Source organism: Megalobrama amblycephala, linkage group LG20 (assembly GCF_018812025.1).
Source record: "Megalobrama amblycephala isolate DHTTF-2021 linkage group LG20, ASM1881202v1, whole genome shotgun sequence".
NCBI classification, from domain to species: Eukaryota; Metazoa; Chordata; class Actinopteri; order Cypriniformes; family Xenocyprididae; genus Megalobrama; species Megalobrama amblycephala.
In genome coordinates, this window is record NC_063063.1 from 18,874,748 (window position 1) to 18,900,099 (window position 25,352).

Sequence of the window (25,352 nt, forward strand, 5' to 3'; positions counted from 1 at the left end):
CAAAGAATCACTCGAGATTGAATCAATAAATCAGAATGGCTTGTGTTAAAACCATTTGTGGCCAAACGGTTCAGTGAGGACATGGTCAGACGCTGTAATCATATAATCTCAAACATGAAATGACAGTCAACGTGCTGTAATCGTGAGATCATTTGCCATACAACACAAGAAACGTATCTTTTTATAGGTGTGAAATCAGAAAAAAGACCTTTTGTAATGTTTAAATGCCCCTTTTCTGTTTTGACAAAGAGGAGGGACTGGCTGACCTCCATTTCAGCAACACAGAAAAAAAAAAGAGAGAAATTGAGCTAAAACACCATTGATTTTCTGTAACAGGCCAGACGACCTTAATTAGTAATGTATGTGTTTGCATGCTAGGCTAAGTGTGATTTGACATTCTATTAAAACAGTAGATGACAGAGTGGTAAGCTCGCCCAACAAGTTCTCATTCGTTAAAGGTAAGTGCTGGCAGGACAAGGTCTTTAATGGAGCAAGCATAAATCAAGCAGAGGTTGAACGCTCAGATTTATAAATGCAGCTAAAAAGAAAGACAGTTTTAAACCCAGTAACAGGAAACACGTCTTGGATGATGGGGTTTGTGGCCACCTGAGGAATCTGTATTACTGTTATGGTTCTCTCAAAAATTGAAAATTCTGTCATTATTTACTAACCCTCATGTTAGTCTTTCTTTTGAGGAACAAATGAAGATAAATTAATTTCTTTGATTTTTGTCCATGGCCAATGGGGTTCAAACAGTTGAAACATTCGTCAAAATATCTTCTTTTATATTCCTCAGAAGAAAGAAAGTATTTGGAGTGACATGAGGGTAAGTAAATTGTGCAAGAATTCTCATAAAAAAACAAACAAACAAACAAACAAATAAAAGAAAACATGCAATTATTCCAATACAGATATTTACACATGACACAAAAGGCTAGCAGTGATTATCATTGTAATATGTGCGAATCATTGTTGACCATACACAGCAGGTGTGTACTTTTTGGAGGGAAAGAAATAGGTGTGCAGAAGAGCCTTCTTCTCCGTCCTCCTCCTCTCTTTCTCTCTCTCTCTCCATTTCGCTCGCTGTTCTCGCTCTCCGTCATTCTTCTTTTCCACTCATCTAAGTACCTCTCTCCGGCCAAATCAATTTTCCTTTGAGAGGAGCAAAGTCAGCAGAGGGGCTGGCCGTAGATTCACACACACATACGCACACACACACACACACACACACAATATCTCTTCTGCTGGGCTTATCTGGCACATTTACATTCAGCTGATTTTGTGCTTTTTGTTGCACTCTTTAACCAACTCTCTCTCTCGTTCTTCCTCTCACACTCTCAATCTTCTTTTATTTCTCTGGCCTGTACATTCATTCTCCACCTGTTCTGGGCATGTACAAACCGCTTAACCTCTTTCTTTCTCTCTATCTCACACTCCATCTTTAGTTTTAAGGTCATGGATCATAGCAAAGACCTGTGGCGTGTCTATATATGTACCTGAAAGTAGAGTCTCGACATGTACCATGGCTGAAAAATGCTGTATATCGCAAAACGAAAAAAATCACACAATCATAAAGATAGACCCATCGCTCACTAGCCACAAGTTCTGTCAAACCTATCCGAGTGATGCACGGATCACCACAACAGTCAATTCGGTGTACTGTGAAGGAGATGCTACCAATCCCATCAGGCAGTTCAGCCAAGGGAAGCAAATGGTGTGGCTAGTCAGCAGAAGACAGAAGTAAAGGGACAGCAGAGAGTGTGTGAGCTCAATGTGAATGATCCATGACAAACAGCCACGAGCCTTGTTCCGCCGTTCCACATGAGAGATTTCATTACAGCCTTCAGGAGGTACACACAGGAAAAGTGACTAAACAAACGCTTTACCGAGAAAGGAATAGCTCACATTATGCTGGAGCTGTAAACTAACACTGTGTGAAGGCACGGGAAGAACAAACTGCACTATACAGGGAGTGCAGAATTATTAGGCAAGTTGATTTTCTGATCATATTTTTTTCCCAAGCACATTTTACCAACTCCAATCCACATCAATCTTAATAACTACTATTAATATTGTTTTTAATCATTTATAAGTGATATATAATTGTTCATGAAGGCTGGAAATGAAAAATGCCTTATATTCAGGTGTGCAGAATTATTAGGCAAGTTTTCTTTTACAGGCAAAATGAGCCAAAAAGAGATTTAACTCAGACTGAAAAGTCAAAAATTATTAAATACTCATGAGAAGGACGCAATACTAATGCAATACTAGAAATTGCAAAGTTAAAGCATGACCAAGGGACAGCAAAATGCTCATTGGGTCAGCGGGGTCAGACAACAACAGGTGGAAAAGAAAAGACACATGTTAACTGCAAAATAATTAAGAATTAAGGTGAAGAATTAAGTGTGAAACCATCAGGAACCCTTTAGTCTCCAGCGCCACCATTTTCCAGAGCTGCAACCTACCTGGAGTCTCCAGAAGTGCAAGGTGTCAGGATCTCAGAGACTTAGGTTAGCTAAAGAATCCTAAAAAATGACCTGCACTTGATAAGAATCACAAGCTGAAGTGTTATAAAATACATGAAGACTGGGTTTTAATAGGGCTTATAGACAGACAGCTTGAGAATGACTCCTGATGGACCAGCACCACATCCTCTTGTACCACTGTTTGAAGAATTTATCCAGAATCTGGCAGTAAGGTGTTTGAGTTCACTTTTAGTCTTGCAGAGATGGACTAAAAATGATCTTCCAAAACTTACTGCCAGATTCTGGAAGATAAATTCTTCAAACAGTGGTACAAGAGGATGTGGTGCTGGTCCTTCAGGAGTCACTCTCAAGCTGTCTGTTTATAAGGCCTATAAAAACCCAGTCTTCATGTATTTTATAACACTTCAGCTTGTGATTCTTATCAAGTGCGGGTCATTTTTTAGGATTCTTTAGCTAACCTAAGTCTCTGAGATCCTAACACCTTGCACTTCTGGAGACTCCAGGTAGGTTGCAGTTCTGGAAAATGGTGGCGCTGGAGACTAAAGGGTTCCTGATGGTTTCACACTTAATTCTTCACCTTAATTCTTAATTATTTTGCTGTTAACGTGTTGTGGCGACCAGGGCGGGCGAGAGCCGTGAGGGAACGGCGCGAGGCCGGTGGCGCGAGTGTTAATGAGCTTCACCTGGGAGGCGCACCGGCCTTGAGTCCCTCACGGAGGAGCTCCGGGAGCATAAAAGGAGGAGCGACTACAGTGAAGGACGAGAGAGGACCAGGCCTGGACTTTATGTTATGTTTTATTATGTTTGTGTGGCCGGCAGACGTCCGCGAGGGTCTGCCGGCATTACTTTCGTTTTGTTCTTTGTTTATTTCTAATTAAAGTTTTGTTGAATGTTCGCCGGTTCCCGCCTCCTTCTTCCCGTATTGACGAACTTCGTTACATTGGTGCCGAAACCCGGGAGGAAGGAGGGACATGCTGTCGAAGAGCCCTCGCTGCTGAGGGGGATCGCGGTGCTGCGGAGTTCGGGCAGCGCGGGAGTGTGTGTAGACCGCGAGAGGCTGCCCGAGGCGGTGGTGCTGGAGCCTAGTGACAGGTGGGACGGAGAGCTCGAGGCTGGGCCCCTGGGACGAGGTGGGGTGGCTGCCGTCCAAGAGGGAGCGGAGGAGTCGCCGCCGTTTGCCGTGGGCCGGAGCCTGCTGCCGTCCGCCATAAAGGGGAGGAGCAGGGAACGGGGGACTCGCTGCCGGCTACACAAACATAATAAAACATAACATAAAGTCCAGGCCTGGTCCTCTCTCGTCCTTCACTGTAGTCGCTCCTCCTTTTATGCTCCCGGAGCTCCTCCGTGAGGGACTCAAGGCCGGTGCGCCTCCCAGGTGAAGCTCATTAACACTCGCGCCACCGGCCTCGCGCCGTTCCCTCACGGCTCTCGCCCGCCCTGGTCGCCACACGTGTCTTTTCTTTTCCAGCTGTTTTTGTATGACCCTGCTGACCCAATGAGCATTTTGCTGTCCCTTGGTCATGCTTTAACTTTGCAATTTCTAGTATTGCATTAGTATTGCGTCCTTCTCATGAGTATTTAATAATTTTTGACTTTTCAGTCTGAGTTAAATCTCTTTTTTGGCTCATTTTGCCTGTAAAAGAAAACTTGCCTAATAATTCTGCACACCTGAATATAAGGCATTTTTCATTTCCAGCCTTCATGAACAATTATATATCACTTATAAATGATTAAAAACAATATTAATAGTAGTTATTAAGATTGATGTGGATTGGAATTGGTAAAATGTGCTTGGGAAAAAAATATGATCAGAAAATCAACTTGCCTAATAATTCTGCACTCCCTGTATAAAAAAAACACATAAAAGACAGCATAAAACATTCAACATCTGTACCTTAAAATAGAGAGGTAAGAGGTCAGTGTACAAAAAAAAAAAAAAAATCAATTCCATCACAGGAATAAATTACATTTTAAAAGATATTAACAGAGAAAACAGTTTAAATAGTAATACTATTTGACAATATTACTGTTTTAACTGAATGCAGCCTTGGTGAGCATGAGAGACTTAACTAACCACAAACTTTTGAACTAGTGTATATGGGTTGTACAAATTTAAATATACAACTGCCTTTATATTTTAGGAAGAGGGTTCCTCAATCAACATATTTTGATGACCAACATATTTTTCAAAACCCTGTTATAGAGAAAGAACAGGAAATGATGGCAGAAAGGGATATTGAACTACAGCTCGTTGTATTTTTAGCATGTGCGCTAACCACCAGGCCAAGGCTCTACTATTACTCAGTTATATAAATGCTTGCTAAATGTACTTCCTATGGTATCTCTCAAAATATCACATACACTTGTCCAAATACAAACATTGACATTCCACCGAAACCTTCAATGGTCTTTGCATGTGTTGTCGGCATGCACAGCACTATGAATATGTCAAGTCAGCCTATGAAACCATTAGCCTAATGAGTCTACATTCCTACTGGTCAATCAGTTTTCCAGCTATGCCTCATATATGGATTTTACAATCAGCCTAGCGAGGTGATATGTTGACTGGGCAAAAACTGGACTCCAATCTGCTACTCTGTACCTGTATGATACACTCTAAAAAATGCTGGGTTAAATATGGACAAACCCAGAGATTGGGTTGTTTTCACCCAGCCATTTTTTTCAACCAATTTTGGATTAATATAGTAAATATAGTGGAGTAATATAGTAAAAGGCATGTTTTTGCTCACCCCCAAATAGGGGCAAAATTTGTGGGGTATTTTAAGCTGAAACTTGACCAGACCAGAGACTTATATTATATTATCTTGTGAAAGAGGGCATAATAGTTGCCCTTTAACCCAACCTGCTGGGTTTGTCCATATTTAACCCAACTTGGGTTGCTTTTAACCCAGCATTTTTTAGAGTGTAAAGCCTGTATTCCCAGAACTCCAGGTGATTCTCCGAAGCAAACATGTTCGAGACCACTTAATGCCCCCTAGGGCACTGCAGTGACATCAGTCAAGGCACACCGATAAATGCCTATTAAAGAGTTCCCTAAATGAGTACACATACACAACTCGACTCAAGTGCTTGTTAGCAGTACAGTGCATCAAATATGGAGACTTTAAATAATGAATTGAACTTTCTTCCATCTAAACTCCAGCTCAGATAAAAGACACATGAGACTCTGAGGCAGACAAGAGTTATTGATTTGTCATTTAGGAAGGTGAGCTGCAGGTTTCCCATGAGTCTTTGCCACTAAGAACATTCTCATCTGCTGCTTGACCTCTCAATCTCTTTGTAGAGGTTATTCAAGCAGAGGCATGACGTGATTTAGACAAATAGGTCGTGTTACTGGTTCAAAATTAACAGAAAATCTAGCAATGCACTGATATTAATATTCAAAATATATTTTTATTTTTTAAAATAAAAAATATTACATTATATATTATAAAATAAAATAAAATATTATTTTTTTCTCTAAATAAATGAAAAATAAATAAAACTAAAATCAGTTATTTTAAATGCTACAAGTAAATTTAGCCATCAAAACATTATAATGTACAATATGCTGCATTTTGAGATTTGCTAATTATTAAATTTTACAGTGTTACAAAATTCAAATGGTTTTAAAGATTAACTTTAAGGTAGCATAAGATGAAGGCAAAGTTAATCTAATTGTAAAAAACGGTATATATATTCCCTACATATATACATTTACACACATACACATATGTGTATAATTATATATATATATATATATATATATATATATATTAAAATGATAATTATATTAATATATAAATGAAATAGTATACCATAGAATGCATATATATCAACGTTAACATGTTAACGTATGCAATTAAAATCCTTAACGCGTTAAAATAATTGAACACATAACTACAGATACAATTATTATATAATTAATTATATATATAATTATAGTGAAATACTATTATACTGATTATACTGTTATGTTAAAATAATTATTATATTAATTATATTAATATTATATAATTATATATATGCTAAAGAAAAATTATAATATATATAATATAATAATAGGTAAAATAATCATTATATTAATTATAATAAATAATATATATGTGTATTATATGGTATACTATTTATATATATATATATATATATATATATATATAGTAATATAATATAATATAATATAAAAATAATCATAATTATATTAATATTATATAATTATATTAAATATACAGTTAAATGCTAAAGATATTGTAATATAATATATATATGTGTGCGTTCTATGGTATACTTTTTAATTTATAATATATATATATATATATATATATATATATATATATATATATATATATATATATATATATATAAAAATATATAAAAAACCTCACTCCCATCCGGGTCACAGCACCAATGTAACCACTCCGGTCCTACTCTCCGGCATGAGAGGTGGGCACACTAACAAGGATGCTAAAGAACATAGCGTCATATGCTAGTGCGCCTCTTGAGGCCAGGAGAGTGAGGGTTAACTCGCATAGCTCTAACGCTCTTACTAGCTGGCATATACATGTACATATACACTATATAAATCTTACCAACCCCAAATTTTTGAATGCTATCTCTCTAATACAGTATATGGTACTGATATATTGTGCATCCCTACTAATGTCTTGAAAACTTAAATTATCTAACCGTTGCATAGTTTGCTATTCTAAGATACATAGAATTAGTCAGTAAGAATCAAATGTGCTAAGAGAACAAACAGTGCGTTAAATCTTTCAGGAGTGTCTCTTTTCTGGAACACTCTCTGCAGAACATATTAATCATTGTGGCCTGTGGTGTAAGAAAACAATCGCTGGGGCACACTGATACCTCGCTCAGGATTCTGTTCATGGGATTTATCACCAATGAAGGGATCTTGAGGGGGGCACAAGAGCAGTAAATTACAGCATGCTTTCCTCTTCACAGCGACAGCCACGTTTACCTCCCAGAGTTCTGAGCTTTGCATTGCTGGTCTTTTTCACTTTGTATGGAAAGTAACTGGTTGTATACCTGTAAGTCTGCCCGAACAAACATATGACAGCACGAGGTGGATGATCTCGACAAAAAACCCTTAATGGCCTATAATTGGGTTTCCATTGCAAACACAGTTGTCTTTAGGGCTTTTGAACGTGTTTTTTCCAGAAGCTATCTTTGCGGCAAGAGAATGGGTGTTTGTTTTAGAAGGAGGCTACAGTAAGAATGGATAGTTGGGTTTTCTGCACTCGTTTGTTCATCCAGGAGTGAGAGTGCTTCTAGTTCGCTCCTCCAACCCTGGTGAGAGAAGCTATGCGTGGAATGTCCAATCATAACACTCTCCCTGAGTGGCTGGACCATAACGACAGATCGCTGTGTTGGCTTTTTTTTTTTTTAACCTTCATTACAACAGGAACATAGTACACTGTCGCTTTTCAGCTGCAAAGACTAATTAGTGGTGCAATGTTACTGTTGCTCACTCTAGCTTTAGCGATTTAAACAAACCTCTAAGTATTAAAACGTTTTGTGCGCAACTAGTCTCTCGCCATTTGTAATATGGACTTGAATGATTCCTCAAATCATGCATTTTAATGAGGATAGGTGTGCTGTTACTTTGATTTAACAGACAATTCTTGTCTGGTGGATTATTAAACTCATAAAAATAAATCCCACTAGCACCCACCCAGAGCACCCTAGCAACACCTTAACACCCAACCAAGAATACCCAAGCAACCTCATAGCAATGTCTTATCTAACACAGAGAAAACCCTAGCAACCTCATAGCAAAGCCTTAGAAACCACATCTATAACACCTTAGCAAGGACACCCTAATAACCTCATAGCAATGCCTTAGCAACCAGCCAAAACAATATAGCAACCACCTAGCAATGCCTGAACACCCACGAGAAGACTTTATCAACTGCATAGCAACATCTTAACATAGCAATGTCTTACCACCCACCAAAACACACTAGTAAACGCATAGCAACTCCTTAGCAACCACCTAGAACACCCTAGAAACACTTTAGAAACCGAAAAGCAACAGAATAGCAACACCTTAGCAACCTTAGCAAGTTAGCGCTTTACAAGCCATTTTGTAATACCACTACCAGTGAAGAGGATGATGGGAAATCAAATCTGCTTAGTGAATAGATGCTGATGGCTGTTCCTATCAATAACTGTAAAAATTGTAAAGTAGCAGCTCTAATGACTGTACAACGCATAGCTGATTTGTCATAGTTTGATGTATGTATCCACACAGAAGCAGCGTTGAAGGAATGAAGACACACCCTGCGCTTGAACTGAGCTATATATAAACCAAAGCTTCAATACACACAAACACACACTTATCTTGAGCTAGAGGTGTTCGAAAACTGAAAAATAACGATGCAGAACTGGAAAAGTGCAGTAAACCCATCTGGACCATACATGCTCTGACTGACTTGCAATCCTTTATTACACACAAACTTTTTTTTTCACTGTCAAATACACACACACTGTGTCACAGGCTTTAAACCACATCCCCACCCAGCATTCTTTTCTCTCGCACACACTCTAACCACAACAAGACAGAGCCATTACATCAAACAAAAGCTTGTCACCGCACACATATCTGTGCGTCTGGGGAGTGTGCAAACCCACTCCTGAGAAAGACTCGGATTCCACATGCGGCCTGTATCATTATGTTTCTGTTCTCAGTTTTCACAGGCTGGGCTTTGGGCTGCATGCTTTGCTCTGGGCTGTAGGGGGCAACCTGTTCCCTAGGAGACATCACAGAGGCAACAGAGGCAGATGGAACACAGCATGGCCCAATTTGCAAAACATTTAGCATTCATGTGATCTGCATCTCCGTTCCTGATGTCAGAGAGGAAGAGAGATGGGAAAACTAGGGATGCACCGATATTAAAATTCTAGCTGAGATCAGCCGATAATTAATTTCATGTCACAGCCTGGTAAAAAAAAATTTAAATCTAAAAATAAAAATCTAAGAAAAAACAAATCTGTAACATTTTGGCTATAAATAAATAAAACAAAACCAGTAATGTTAGGGATCAACTATTTAATTTAGTATGGAAAAAAAATATGGAAAAATTGTTTGTTTTGAATTTTGAAATGAAAAACAAAAATATTCTTTTTTTCAGTCAAACCCCTTAAAATTATTTACTTTATATTAAAAAAATACCCTCTTAGATTTTAAGAAATAATTTTTAATTATTTTATAATTAATATAAATAATTATAAAATAATTTAATGGCACATTTACATGTTCACGGACGGTTTGATGTCGGTTATTAATATTATTACAGTTAATTATCATTAATTAATTATTATTGTTATGTTTTAACTCTTATTATAGAAATTAAGGCAGAAATGTATTACTGTTGTAAATTACAATTGCATGGACGGCATGAATATTTGATAATTTTATTTTACACTACATTACACTAAGTTACGATACTAATCTTTTATTAATATTATGATTATTTATGTCTATCTTATGTCTATGTGGTTTAATATTTATGTCTTTTATTAATATTATGACTATTTATCATGTCCATCTTGGTATGTCTATGTGGTTTATGTGCTCTTAAGGGGGCAGCATACTTAAACTATCACTTTCCTTCAAGTTAGAATTTCAAGACAGGAAAAGTAATCAAAACCCAGATAGAAACAAGAGTCTAAAATTAAATCTTCAATACTGACTACCAGCAGTGGCCAATAGGGTGCATCCCTATGGAAAGAAGATCAAGTCAAAGTGGTATATATTCAAACCTGTTTCCTGCTAGAGCACCATGGCTCAACCTATAGGCTACATCCGCGACCAGATGAAAAACCAGCTAACTGAAAGTACAAAATATTCACACTCCTACATCTTATTCGCCTTGCTCTCCTGTGCTTTCCTTCCCACTTCCTGCCCTCTGGGAGTCAGTACACACATGTCATGGATGGCGGTGGCGCCACTTGCCCTGCTAAGAGCATCACTTCACAAGTGCATCATTATCCAGCCAATGCTAAGAAGCTAATTAGTCGCAGCAGGCTGTCTCTATTCATTGAGGAAGAGTACATGTCAAGCACAAACACACTGCTAATGTACACTTAGCTTGACTGCAGATTCATATGAGTGATAAAAGTGTTAACATTGATGTGCTAAGAGAAGGAATGCAGCGAGGAATACATATATGTTAGTGTGTGTGTTTGAGCAAGGGTGACTTTGAGAATTCATGAGGTGTGTCTGGCCTTGAGAGTATGTGAGTGTATTTTGAGCTAATCTTGCTCAGCGCAACTGGGTTCTTCTAAATAAGGTCAGAGAGCGCGGTCATACCTGCACTATGATAACAGACCGTGCAGCTTCACTTCGTCAGCTCTTACTTTAGTATGTTTACGTTTGAGGTAAGACCGACCCCATTCACAGGCATAATGGCCTCTCGTACATGTGGTGATTGACTAGGGACTAATTTAAACTCTAAACTAAGTGTCCGAGAGAAAGTTATACCGGTAAGCACACTGTAAAAAATATTTTCATGATTTGTTACCATAACATTTTTTTCTTTTGTCAAATCAACAATTAATGTAGTTCAGATAACATAAACCAATCGCCTCCATAGTATTGACTCAATGAATTTTCAATGAATTCAAAATTTTCAGGCAACCAGGTAACGTACTTTTTAAAGTTAAACCAACAATTCTTTTTTACAAGTCATGGCAGTACATTACCTGTTAGTAAAAGTATGGGCGGTATGTTGTGGCACTCGTGCATTATCAGATCCTGTTCTGTGTCTGTTCAGTGCTAGACTTTGTGTCTGTTCGTGTGTGTTTGTGCTTCACCGGTCTTTAGATATAAAGAGGAAACATCTGTTGTGCCTGCTGGGTAGTCAGTCAGTCTTGTACCTGCAGATATTGTTCACTAACCTGAACCTTCCTTCGTACAGTTTCACTACCTTTTCTCTCTCTCCTCCCACTCGTCCCTCAATAAGATCTGCCTCCCTTTATCCTCACACTCGTCTTCATAAGCAGATCAGACAGAGGTTCAATGCCGCCCATGGTCAGCACACTGGATTTAGACGCTACATAACACACTTTGTTTAGGGTGGGAAAGTCCCGTCGTCAAGGTAACCCTACCAAAATTAACACAAGAAAGCACCAAACTGTTGTATGAGAACACACAGACATGACCACACACCTGTGTCAACAGGAAATGGGGATTTCTCTCCCACTCAAATGCAACTGATGACATATATATATATATATATATATATATATATATATATAAAATTTCAGTCATCAATCCACAGGTTTTTTCTGCATTTGTTTTGGGGGAAAGTGTGAATAATTCTGTGAAATAAATTTTATCAATAAATCCTTCTGAAAGAATCAATCAATAAATCCTTTTTTAGTCACAAATGAGATGTTTTAAGTGGCTTCTCCTATATACCAGTGAGATTAAATGGAGAGCTAATGGAAACTTATTTATATATTCTCATGTCTAACTGTACTCTGATTTGCCAACATCTTCAATCAGATTTATAAACATTTCTCATCCAATTATTTTAAAACCAAATGATCTGAGTTGCAATACTCTTTTATAAAATCATTTAGAATTTTAGGGGGGGGACGACTCTGAAACTATATTTCAGTTAAACATAATTGCAAACACTATTAATCCTCTTGAGCTATAAAAGAGCAACCCATTGAGCTATAAAAAGTTTCTCTGTGTACAAGCTTTCCTGTTTGGTGGTTTTTCCAGACATGTAATAGTGTCTGCTCACTCTCTTGGACACGAACACTGTCCAAAAGTTTTAATCTATGAAATGATCAATAAAAGAACGAGTGAATGAGCCAGTGGTGTCTAGACGAAACATTGAACAGTCTGACCAAACTGAACAGTACAGATACACATATTTATGCACACATCCAAACCACCACACACAGTGTGACTCACAGACATGAATAGTCATTTTAAGAGCATCTGAGTGTGTGTGTGTACATGCAGGGCATTTCCCAAACAGCACATCAGTTGAGTCAGAAAAATACAAAGAAGACAGAATATTTTGTTATGAAGACAAGATAATCATGTTAAAACCCGAATTCCGGAATTAAATTTGAATAAAATGAAAACTAAAAGACTTTCAATATTTTATTCACAATAGAACATAGATAACATAACATGTTTAAACTGAGAAATTTTACAATTTTATCCACAAAATGAGCTCATTTCAAATTTGATGCCTGCTACAGGCGTCAAAATAGTTGAGACGGGGGCATGTTTACCATGGTGTCGCCTCTCCTCTTCTTTTCAAAACAGGCCATGTTTACTTTTGAAAGACTCTGCCTCTCTAAGACATCCCTTTTATAGCTAATCATGTTACAGACCTGATATCAATTAACTTAATCAGTTGCTAGATGTTCTCCCAGATTAATCTTTTCAAAATTTCTTGATTTTTCAGCCATTTGTTGCCCCCGTGCCAACTTTTTTGAGACCTGTAGCAGGCATCAAATTTGAAATTAGCTCATTTAGTGGATAAAAGTGTAAAATTTCTCCATGTAAACATTTGTTATGTTATCTATGTTATATTGTGAATAAAATATTAGCTCATGTGATTTGAAAGTATTTTAGTTTTATTTTTATTCCGGAATTTGTTGTATTATTTATATACTATTATATATATATTAGTTTTTTTTCATATTTTTATTTATCTTAAATGTTATTTTAGTTTTAAATTGAGTAATTTTAATACTTATACTTCAACTTATTTCAGTTAGTTGCCAAGGCAACATTTCAAATATTCATTTACGTTTTTTAAAATTTAATTTAAATTTTATATTTAATTTTATTTCAGCTTTATTTCAATGACTAAAAATGATTTTTAATAGTTTGTTTTAGTTAACAATAACAACACTGTTGTGATCCTATATATCTAAATATCCACCAAATATAATGACAGCTATGATGAAATCAGTCAAATACAGCATTTTGATTGGCTAGTGCTTTTCTCTCTCTGTTGCTCTTATTAATGCAGCACATCTAGGCTGAAAACACCTTAAACCGGATTAAACTGGTCTGTGGTCCAGACCGACAGGAGGCCCACGCGCAGTCTCAGCTGTTGGATTGTGGGAACAGGTGAAGTGTGCTGCAAGGATGACTATTCTTGTTAATGGGGCGTTGGGGATGGGGGAGGGGAAAACAGATAAGCGGTCCCTCTTTTCCGACCTAAAATAGTCAAAATACCATCATTCAGTGGCATTTGATCTGTGAGAGATTGGGCTGTGAGTATATACAGCGGTTAAGAAAAAAAAAACTTAATGACTTGAAAAGACAACGCATCGCTGTCAAAGTCCATATTCATCTGGACAGAGAGTTTGCCCGAGGCAGATCCTGTCACACATGGTCAGAGAAAGGAAGACTGAGAGAGAGGGGGCTGCTCAGACTCTTGTATTTAAAGGTCAGGTCTCATAAAGCTGATCATTCAGACAGCCTGACACTTACAGAGGTGAAGAGATGCCACAGGCGTACACACACATTCACAACACTTCCACTGGAGGCAGAGGGATGAGTCAACAAAACAACCCCAGAAACTCTCCCACGTCACATTCAGAAAAAGCACAGATCTGCAAATTTCACTCTCTGTTTGCTTCATAGACCCATGCAACTCGCTCTCTGGTGACTGTAAAGACAAATAATTTACACATTTCATAATGCCGAAATAAACGTAATACGATGCAAGTGAGACATACAGAAAGTTGATTAAGTGAAATTAACACAATATGTATTCAAAAATAACTAACAAACTGTAATCAGAAGTTAAAGGGATAGTTCACCTAAAAATTAAAGTTATCCCATAATTTACTCACCCTCAAGCCAGTTTATATTACTTTCTTCTTTCAGCCGAACACAATCAGAGTTATATTAAAAAATATCTTGGCTCTTCCAAGCTTTATAATGGGAGTGAATTTTTTTTGAAGCCCAAAAAAGTGTATCCATCCATCATAATAGTAATCCATACAGCTCGGGTTAATAAATTCCTGCTGAAGCAAAGCAATGCGTTTTGTAAAAAAAAAAAAAATCCATATTTATAACTTCATAAACTGTAATCACTAGTTTCCAGTCACTCTTCGACCAGGACTCGTGACCATTACAGGAAGCCAGTTATTACAGTTTATAAAGTTATAAATATGGATATGTTTCTTACAAAAATGCATAGCTTCGCTTCAGAAGGCCTTTATTAACCCCCTGGAGCTGTTTGGATTACTATGATGGATTGATGTGCTTTTTTGGGCTTCAAAAATATGGTACCATTCACTCCCATTATAAAGCTTGGAATGCCAGGATATTTTTGCTCCGATTGTGTGCGGCTGAAAGAAGAAAGTCATATAAACCTAAGATGGCTTGAGAGTGAGTAAATTATGGGATCATTTTCATTTTTGGGTGAACTATCCCTTTAATCTGTTGGCAAGGAACAATTTTGGACACAATTATTCGCTGATGCTAATAATTTGAAGATGGACAAATAACAGTTGGTTAATTGGTGCGAGGTTTTGCTAAATGTATCATTAACAGCCCAAATCAGAACTTAAAGGTGCCCTCGAATGAAAAATTGAATTTATCTTGGCATAGTTAAATAACAAGAGTTCAGTACATGACATACAGTGAGTCTCAAACTCCATTGTTTCCTCCTTCTTATATAAATGTAATTTGTTTAAAAGGCCTCCGAAGAACAGGCGAATCTCAACATAACACCGATTGTTACGTAAGAGTCGGGGTGTACACCCCCAATATTTGCATATGCCAGCCCATGTTCCCAACATTATGAAAGGCATTACACAAGGGCAGCCAGTATTAACGTCTGGAGCAGCACAGCCGAATCATCAGACTAGGTAAACAAGCAAGAACAATAGTGAAAAATGGCAGATGGAGCGATAATAACTGACATGATCCATGATATCATGATATTTTTAGTGATATTTGTAAACTGTCTTTCTAAATGTTTTGTTAGCATGTTGCTAATGTCCTGTTAAATGTGATTAAAGTTACCATCGTTTCTTACTGTATTCACGGAGACAAGAGCCGTCACTATTTTCATTTTTAAACACTTGCAGTCTGTATAATTCATAAACACAACTTCATTCTTTATAAATCTCTCCAACAGCGTAGCATTAGCCATTAGCCACGGATCACAGCCTCAAATTCATTCAGAATCAAATGTAAACAATATAACAGTATACAATACTCACATAATCCGACGCATACATGCCGCATGCATGACGAAAAGTGGATCTCAAATGGATCTTTGTAAAGATCCATTTGAGGGTTATATTAGCTGTGTAAACTTTGTTTAGGCACTGTTTAAGTCAAGCGCGAGCTCCATGGGCGGGGAGCGTCAGCATTTAAAGGGGCCGCACAGCATAAATCGGCTCATATTTAATGATGCCCCAAAATAGGCAGTTAAAAAAATTAATTTAAAAACATCTATGGGGTATTTTGAGCTGAAACTTCACAGACACATTCAGGAGACACCTTAGACTTATATTACATCTTGTAAAAAAACGTTCGATGGCACCTGGATTAATCTCAATTTGCTTACTTCCAAAGAACATGCACTTCACTATATATATTAACACTTCTGAGAAGACTAAGAAATTAATACTTTTATTCAGCAAAGACACTGGCTGATAAAAAGTGACAAACAAAAAAACCTTAATTACAAACGTAATCTCAAAGATTCTTTGAGCTCTGCTATTGTCTGACAAAGCCCCAGAACGGTGTCTTGTTCCCAGGCAGTGAGGTGGGGTTGAGCCCCCCCGTCTCTTGGAGCTCACTGATCCATCCAGTGCTGCTCCATTACACACTACTAAACGGGCAGGACAGCAATCACTTACACAATCACGGTCAGCCGAGATATATCTAACCTAACCAGCCATGAGAGAGTGTAAGAGTGTGCGAGCTGAAACACACAAGGAGAAGAGGGAAAAAAAGTGACTGGATGTCGGTGTAGTCACTAATTACAAGAAGTGACAAGGATCAGTTGTCCTGTTTTTACTTTGATCTCCGATCACAAGATTTTAACGGCCTCCCTACTGATACACACACAGAGCACTATTTACAGCCAACATGAAACAACATCCTCAACCCATTTTATTTGACTAATATGACATACTCTACTGTATATCGAAGTGAAACATGATATTCAACAAGAAAAAATGTGGTGCAGATCTGGCCTTTATCCAACAGCTAAAGACTGGATTGCGAAAAGTGGGCGTTAGAATTAGGAATAAAGCCAGGTGTTTGGGGGCGGAGCAATATGCATGAAAGATTACAAACATTTTTCTCTTTGGAATAGCTTTGAATGATGAATAGCGAATAATAAGATCAGGAATGTGTACAAAGATAGTAAATAGGGTCTTTTACGGTAAAACAGATAAAATGGCTGACCGGACAGATAGATGATGTCACCAGGGACAGATATATTGACATATTGAAGCATCTCTTTGTCTGTGACTTGTGTGTGTGTGTGTGTCAGAGAGAAAGAGAAAGATGTACACTGACAGAAATCAATGTGCACACTGACAAATCGCTCAATGTAAAACAACACAGATCTCTAATTTCCTCTCACCTTTACTAATGGGATCTCTGACCTAGACAAGTGCACACACGACACGTTCATTATTTGCTTTAATACGACACAGAGCTTAAATGTTGTTCTATAGAACTATAAGAGCATTTGAGAGGAGCGTTTGTATTGAACTCTCCACACTGACCTAATTCTATTAGTCAATGTGACCCTGAACACAACCTTTCCTGTGATAGTTCCCAACATACAAAAACACATGCACACTTTTAAAAGATACATTTTAAGACAAGTTTAACACACATTTGTGTGCGCGTTTGTCCTTTAAACTTTGCGGATCCTTTGACACTTCAGGAAACTCACATATGCAGCTTTTAATAAACACAATGGGAGGGTGTGACGCAATGCTGCGCTGAGAAGTGTGTGTGTTAAGTGACTGATAGACAGTTTGTCCCTGATTCCCTCTTAAGTGCAAAAGGGGGAAAAGCAAAAGAAAACAGAGGAAAGGAGAGGACTGAAAGCTTTGAAGCAGACCCAAAGGCAGTTTTGGTTTTGTTGCCACACTTCAGAGATAAAACAAACAGAAACATCTGTAAACGCTTTTTTTGTCTTGTTTTCTATTATACAACAGTTAGTTTTGGTCCTCTAATCTGATTGGCTGAGCAGTGTTCCGATATTTAGTATAACAGCATGTTTCACTGTTTGCAGGATTTGTCAGCAACAAAAAACTGTTAATTCTGTTTCGACTTTGTTCTGAACTACTTTCATTGGTGGACCGAAAATGCTCACAATAACTAAATGTTGTGTCTTCTCTGTTCTAAACTAAATTAGACAATCACTGCTTTTACACTCAAGGCACTACGTAATAATGGCGATAAATTTAGGTGGAGTTTCCAAGTTGTAAAACTCATTCACGTCTTTTGGAGAAACTTCGTAATTAAAAGTTCACAATGTGTAAATTTATAGGAACTCACTTGACAGTTGTGACTGTCATCAGCAACTTCTATATATCAGTTGAGCTTCTTTTAACTTGAGCGGCGTGTTATGTGTGAGACGCTGCAAAAAAAAGACGCAAGAAGTGCAAGGGTCAAAGACTTCCGGCACATGCTTACATAGAAATCAATAGAAAAGCATAGCGATTGAATGCAAAAATGTGTTCTGTTAATGAACACTTAGTTCCTGAATATTTTTATAGAGATGCGTTAATATTGTGATTAAGATACCAACAACCATTCATTTTAGTGTTATAACAACTGCCACCAAAAATAAATAAATAACTCTTAAGGATGTGAAAAGCTTAGAGAAAAAATCTCTAAGTTGTCATCTCATAATTACAGTCATTCAAGATGTGAATGCAGCACAAATCTATAAACATTGTCTAAAACCAGAGTCAAAAACACAGAGTAAAACAGCATGAGCCCTCCATAAGCACAAAGAACATCATCAATAAAGAGTTCAAAGAGACGCATCGTTTGCCTTTTAATTATTTGATGAAATGAAAAGGAAACAGGAAGCGTGCGTATATGCAGATGAGTGGCGCGGTGTTGTGGACATGTTATTTGTCAGGAATGTGAAGCACGCTCTCACTCTCATTGGGCTAATGGCATTTGATTTTTGTAGCTAGGCAACACTCCCATGCGTGACATTTACCTGCCAGACCAAATAACCAAATACAAAACATTCACATACACACACGCATTAACGCATGCAGATGTGCACAAAGCAAGAGGAAAGCATGCAGAATGGTCTTTGTTCATTCAGACATTGTTGATCTGCATGAGGGCCTTCGTCATCATCGGTGTAGCAAAGAGACCAAGGTGTACGAAAATACACCGATCGTCTGCTGATCTTCATCGCACGCCTACACACACACACCCACACACTAATGACACCACATACACAACAACAACCAGTGGTCAAACAGGCTAATTGCTCTCTCAAACGATCACATTTGTTAATGCTTTCACTCTCTCACACAATTAGAGTGGAATAATAATACCAAAAACAACAGAGCTCTAAACATCCTCTTAATCTGAGACAAACAAACAGCACGCCAGATAAACAACAGAGATTAGAGATTACAATCATCTGATTGTCGTCTCTACACACACACACATACACACACACACACACACACACACACACTCACCTGTGGGTTTGCAGCAACAATCAGGCACAGTCTGTGACTGAATGTAATGATTATTACTCTAAGACATGATCTCTGGACTATAGGCCGGCATTATAAGCATGTACTCTCTAAGCCATAACGTGTGTGTGTGTGTGTGTGTGTGTGTGTGTGTGTGTGTGTGTGTGTGTGTGTGTGTGTGTGTGAGAGAGAGAGAGAGAGCGCTTTACAACGAGGTTAAAATGCTCTACTGCACAAGGCTTGGGGGAAAAGTTGCCCCTCCTGGCACCCTCTTTTAACCCCTAATTCTCCTTTCAGACACAAAGTGAGCACAATCAACCCAGGCATTCAGTTTAACAAAGTATTTTCCTCTGAAAACACTTTTGGCCCAAACACTTCTATCTATACAGGAGCAATGCAACACATTTCTCTGTCCACACTGAATGTGAAACTGCTACTCAATGTGACAATAACAGCCAATTAGAAAATATTTGATATTTAAAGGGTTAGTTCACCCAAAAATGACATTTCTGTCATTAATTACTCACCCTCATGTCGTTCCATCCATACCTGTAAGACCTTTGTTCATCTTCAGAACACAAATTAAGATATTTTTGATGAAATCCAGAATAGTAGAAAAGTAGTAAAATGATCGTTAAAATAGTCAACGTCACTACAGTGGTTCAACTTTAAAGGTGTCATCAAACGTTTTTTTACAAGATGTAATATAAGTCTAAGGTGTCCCCTGAATGTGTCTGTGAAGTTTCAGCTCAAAATACCCCATAGATTTTTTTAAATACATTTTTTTAACTGCCTATTTTGGGGCATAATTAGAAATGCGCCGATTCAGGCTGCGGCCCCTTTAATTGCTCGCGCTCTCCGCCCCCTCCCGAGCTCTCGACTCTATCATTGCATAAACAAAGTTCACACAGCTAATATAACCCTCAAAATGGATCTTTACAAAGTGTTTGTCATGCATGCTGCATGCATGCGTCGGATTATGTGAGTATTGTATTTATTTGGATTGTTTACATTTGATTCTGAATGAGTTTGAGGCTATGCTGCCGTGGCTAACAGCTGAACATTACTACACTGTTGGAGAGATTTATAAAGAATGAAGTTGTGTTTATGCATTATACAGACTGCAAGTGTTTAAAAATGAAAATAGCGACGGCTCTTGTCTCCGTGAATACAGTAAGAAACGATGGTAACTTTAACCACATTTAACAGTACATTAGCAACATGCTAACAAAACATTTAGAAGGACAATTTACAAATATCACTAAAAATATCATGTTATCATGAATCATGTCAGTTATTATCGCTCCATCTGCCATTTTTCGCTATTGTTCTTGCTTGCTTACCTAGTCTGATTGATTCAGCTGTGCACAGATCCAGACGTTAATACTGGCTGCCCTTGTGTAATGCCTTGAACATGGGCTGGCATATGCAAATATTGGGGGCGTGCATATTAATGATCCCGACTGTTACGTAACAGTCGGTGTTATGTTGAGATTTGCCTGTTCTTGAGAATTCTTTTAAACAAATGAGATTTATATAAGAAGGAGGAAACAATGGTGTTTGAGACTCACTGTATGTCATTTCTAAGTACTGAACTCTTGTTATTTAACTATGCCAAGATAAATTCAATTTTTAATTCTAGGGCACCTTAAATGTTATGAAGCGACAAGAATAGGGCTACTTTTTGTGCACAAAAACAAAACAAAAGCACAATGTTCAGCACTTCCAGGTTCTATGTCAGAACAGCGACTCAGTATTGGTCAACACTGTTCACATGAGCAGCACGACATATGCATGTGATGTTGACACAGGAGCAGGCCAATAATGAGCCGCCGTTATGACGTAGAACCTGGGAGCGCTGAACGTAAACAGCATAGGAGAATGACGGGAGAGAAGAAATTGTTGAATGAAGTCGCCCAAAAAGTATTCTCATCGCTTCATAACATTAAGGTTGAACCACTGTAGTCATGTTGGCTATTTTAAAGATGTCTTTAATACCTTTCTGGACCTTGAATGTGGTAATTACATTGCTTTCTATGGGGGATGAAAAAAACTCTCGGATTTCATCAAAAGTATCTTAATTTGTGTTCCGAAGACGAATGAAGGTCTTACGGGTTTGGAACGACATGAGGGTGAGTAATTAATGACAGAAATTAAATTTTTGAGGTGAGCTAACCCTTTAATGGACATCTGGAGTGGGCGGGGCTACTGACAAATTGTTCTGTTGCTTGTCGCTTATTATGGCTAGGTAAGACAAAAAAAAATGCCACACTTTCAAATGTATGAATGTCATTGCATTACAAGCAAAATATCAAAATAGCATGTATTTTAATAATAATAAAAAAACTACAACACAACACAAGTACACTTTAGTGGAACATAGTGAATCATACATTGCTTAACATGTTTATTCCGAGTCAATTCCGGGAAAAGTTCTATTTGCATAAGCCACTTAAATTAGATATTTTGTTAAGTAATGCGATGAAATTCATACATTTTTAAATGTGGCTAAAAACGATTGTGACCACTGCACTGAGTGACTCAAACATGTACCAACACATTAACACAATAACAGAAGTTTAGACATACTGAAAAACACTCTGGACAGAATTAACTCGACAGGTGTGTGTTCTTGTATGTGTGTGATTTGTTCATTCAGCTGAATTCATTCCCCAATGAGTCTCCACTGGCCAGGGCCACGTCATACGAGAACTGTTGCTTTGACGTCTTTTCCTGTGCCATTTTACAGTCCTTCCCCCTTCCTTTTTCTATCTTTAACAACATCTTTTCCTTATTTAAAAAGAAATCAAACGGAAACTGAACAAATGGAAGTTATCAGAACACACACTAGAGCACTATGTGTGTGTAAACCAGGTGTGCTCCAGACCTCTCCTCAATCCTCCCTGCGTCTGGCTCTCATCCTCCTCTTATATCTCCAGACAGCTTTATTAAGTCGGCCCAGAATCCATGATAAAGAAAAACTGTGACGTCTCTGAGCTTGCAGGAATATCTGGTGCTACTAGGTGATTTATAATGAGTCAGTACCATAAATTCCCCTGACTTCTAATTATAGCTTTGTCTCAGAACCTGCTGTGCTGCCTATCTAGGCAGAATGGGTATGTTTTGAGAGACAGCCTGTACAACATCTTAAGCTGTTGGTATCATAAGAGGTTTCTGTGATTTGTCTCTGTAACTGCGAGCTCGAGTTTGAGTTCAACTGGCGCTAATGAACCCGGTCAGTTCTGCCATGATTTCCCATGACATGGTGACAAGAAAGTGACACATTTCCCATAACTGAAAAGACTGAAAGGGATGTTTTAAAAAAAGAAGAGTATAATGTTTGTGCTGGAGGGTATATCCTCCAGGTCTCGGAAGAGGAAGAAAAAGAAAAAGGAGAAGTGAAAAAAGTAGAGAGCTTGTTGACATTGGGCCCATATTTAACCGCCTACACACCAGTCTGTGCTTTGATGTAGCAGGAGAAATTAAAAAAGGGTGGAACAGAGAACTGAAAGAGAGGGAAAGAAAGGAGCAAGAAAAAGAACAGAGAGACAAGGAAAGAAAAACACACCAAAGTCATCAACGTCTCAGTTTCAAAGTGAGAGAGAGAGAGAGAGAGAGAGAGAGAGAGAGAGCGAGGTCAGGCTACCATATTAGCGGCTGAGCATCTCAAGCAAGAAGATATCTTTGGCTTTTAGCATTGTGAGATGTGGTGTTTGCTAAGCATCGCTATTACTGTTGCTTCATGTAAGATCATGTAAACGCCTTAAACTTCAGGTAAACAAACTGTTTGAGAACCAAAATCTTGTGCGCATGTCTGTTTGGACTGGAAAAAAAAAATGAGGAAAAGAAAAAACATTAAAAGGTTTATGATAAGCTGATTTTGGATCATTAATCATTAATACCTCAAATCCTGCACCTACTGCATCTATTACCTTTTTTAAGCAATCAGACATACGTGGTGGATGATTACAGAATTAATTACATATAATAGTTACTAGAACAATAGTGACATTAGCGGCAGCCTACCAACTATCCATATTACCTTAGAAATATCCTAGCCATTTTTCATCAGAAAAAAATAGTTTATATACGTGCCTCTTTCAGGATGCCTATGGTTTTATGTTTGCACCAAACAAATTCAGCTCAATAAGCTAATGCAACTGCAACAACTGCATTTTACTATAGTTGCATACACTAACATTCAAAAAGTTTGGGGTCAGTACATTTGTTTAAAAGAAATTAATACTTTTATTCAGCGAAGGACATGTTAAATTGCTCAAAAGTGACAGTAAAGACATTTAATTCTACACTAGATTTCTATTTCAATGTTTTCCACAAAAAAAAAAAAGCATCTCTTTTCAACATCTATAGTAATAAGTAATTTTCTTTAGCAAATTAGAATGATTTCTGAAGGATCATGTGACACTGAAGACTGGAGTAATGACTTGCTGAAAATCAACTTTGCCATCACAGGAATACATTTCAAAGTATATTAAAATAGAAGGAGTGATTTTAAATTGTAAAAATATTTCACGAACATTAATGTTTTTACTATATTTTTGATCAATAAATGCAGTCAGCATAAGAGACTTCTTTCAAAAACATTAAAAAAAAAAACCTTACTGACCCTAAACTTTTGAACAATACTGTAAAGTGTCACACATTTCATTAGAGAAATGCTTTTCTAACTTGTAAAATCACATTATCTGTTTTCTAAGCAAAGAATTTGCCTCAGGTTAAGACTAGCATGAAATGTTGTTTCAAGCAGTGAACACATCTTATTATTCGGAGCTCCAGATATAGAGGAAGAGAACAGAGAATCCAATGTCTGACTTTATTTAGCTTAACTTTCCTTCACACCGTCCCTCTCACACACACAGTTCATACTATCCACATCCTCTCTTCTCGTGACACTGCCACAATGGCTGAATTCCCACCAGCCCTTATCAGAGGTAATGTACTTCCTGGGTCGTGACCTTGGCAGGAAAAACCTCAACTTCCTGTTGAACTCGCCACGACCCGATACGCTTTTTCTTTTGAGTTTTCCATGACGCGATGCTCCCCAGCCGTTCAAAAGAGTGGCGCACTTTCACTCCCCAAACTCTCTCACGCTTTACTACTAAATGGCAGCTTAAATTCTAAGCAAGATTAATCTGGAAAAGGTCCACAGTCTCAATCTAAATCTGATAACTAAGCATTTTAAGAAAAATCAAACTAATCTGAGCGTTTCAAAAAGTTCTATCAGATTATTTTGCAATAATTGAGTTATTCAAGGAGTGCTGCAAAAATGTTACCCTCTATATGGCACATACACTCTCTTAAGGGCAACTCACACTTGCGCAGCTGAAAGTTATTAATTTTTTATGAGAGTTGGTGATTTGAGGTGACATGAGTGACAGGAAGGATGCGATAAAGTTGAGCTTGAGTTCAATTTTATGCAAATGTGGCGACAACCAATGGGAGTTCAGACAGTGAGGCCTGTGATTTCCCAGCTGATACATTTAGATACAGTATTTAAACAGGAACACTACTAAAGCCGACTTGGCAACATCCAGCATCTCTTTACTCACATGCAAGCGCCCAAACACACCAGCTACTTCCGATAATAGCATTTTATTTTGCTTGAGTGTTATCATTCCACAGTGTCCAACATCAGAAGAGGAGATAGATGATTCACTACTATAACCAAACACGCACACAGACACTCAGTGTCTGTTCACTGAGGTTACATCAATGCAACTCTCAAATCTACACATGACATTCAGACTTCAAGGATGTTGATGCACTCCTAAAGGGATGACAGATTTTTGATTGCTGGGTGAACTATCCCTTTAAATTTCTTACTCACACATATTGTTTTAGACTGTTCTATTGCTTTTTTTTTTTTTCAAACTGACCTAATTATATTTTTTATCCCCTAACATTTACATAAACCTTTATGCATTTTCAGATTTTCATTAAGACATTACATTTATTAAGCCTGGTTGGTCTTCACAATGTGGGCAAAACCTGAGCCACACACACACCTGTGGCCTGAAGCTAGATATTCATATAAACCATAAAAGCTCTTTCAGGATCTAAATAACCTCCGGACCCTGACTTAATCTGTCTAAACTCAAAATATCACGCTGCCAGCCAACGGCAAAA

The 25,352-nt window shown here is 37.7% G+C and overlaps 1 protein-coding gene across 1 annotated transcript in view; it reads right to left on the minus strand.

Annotated features, from left to right (window-relative positions):
• Positions 1 to 25,352, minus strand: part of zeb1b (zinc finger E-box binding homeobox 1b) — a 71,518-nt gene that overhangs the window by 17,709 nt on the left and 28,457 nt on the right.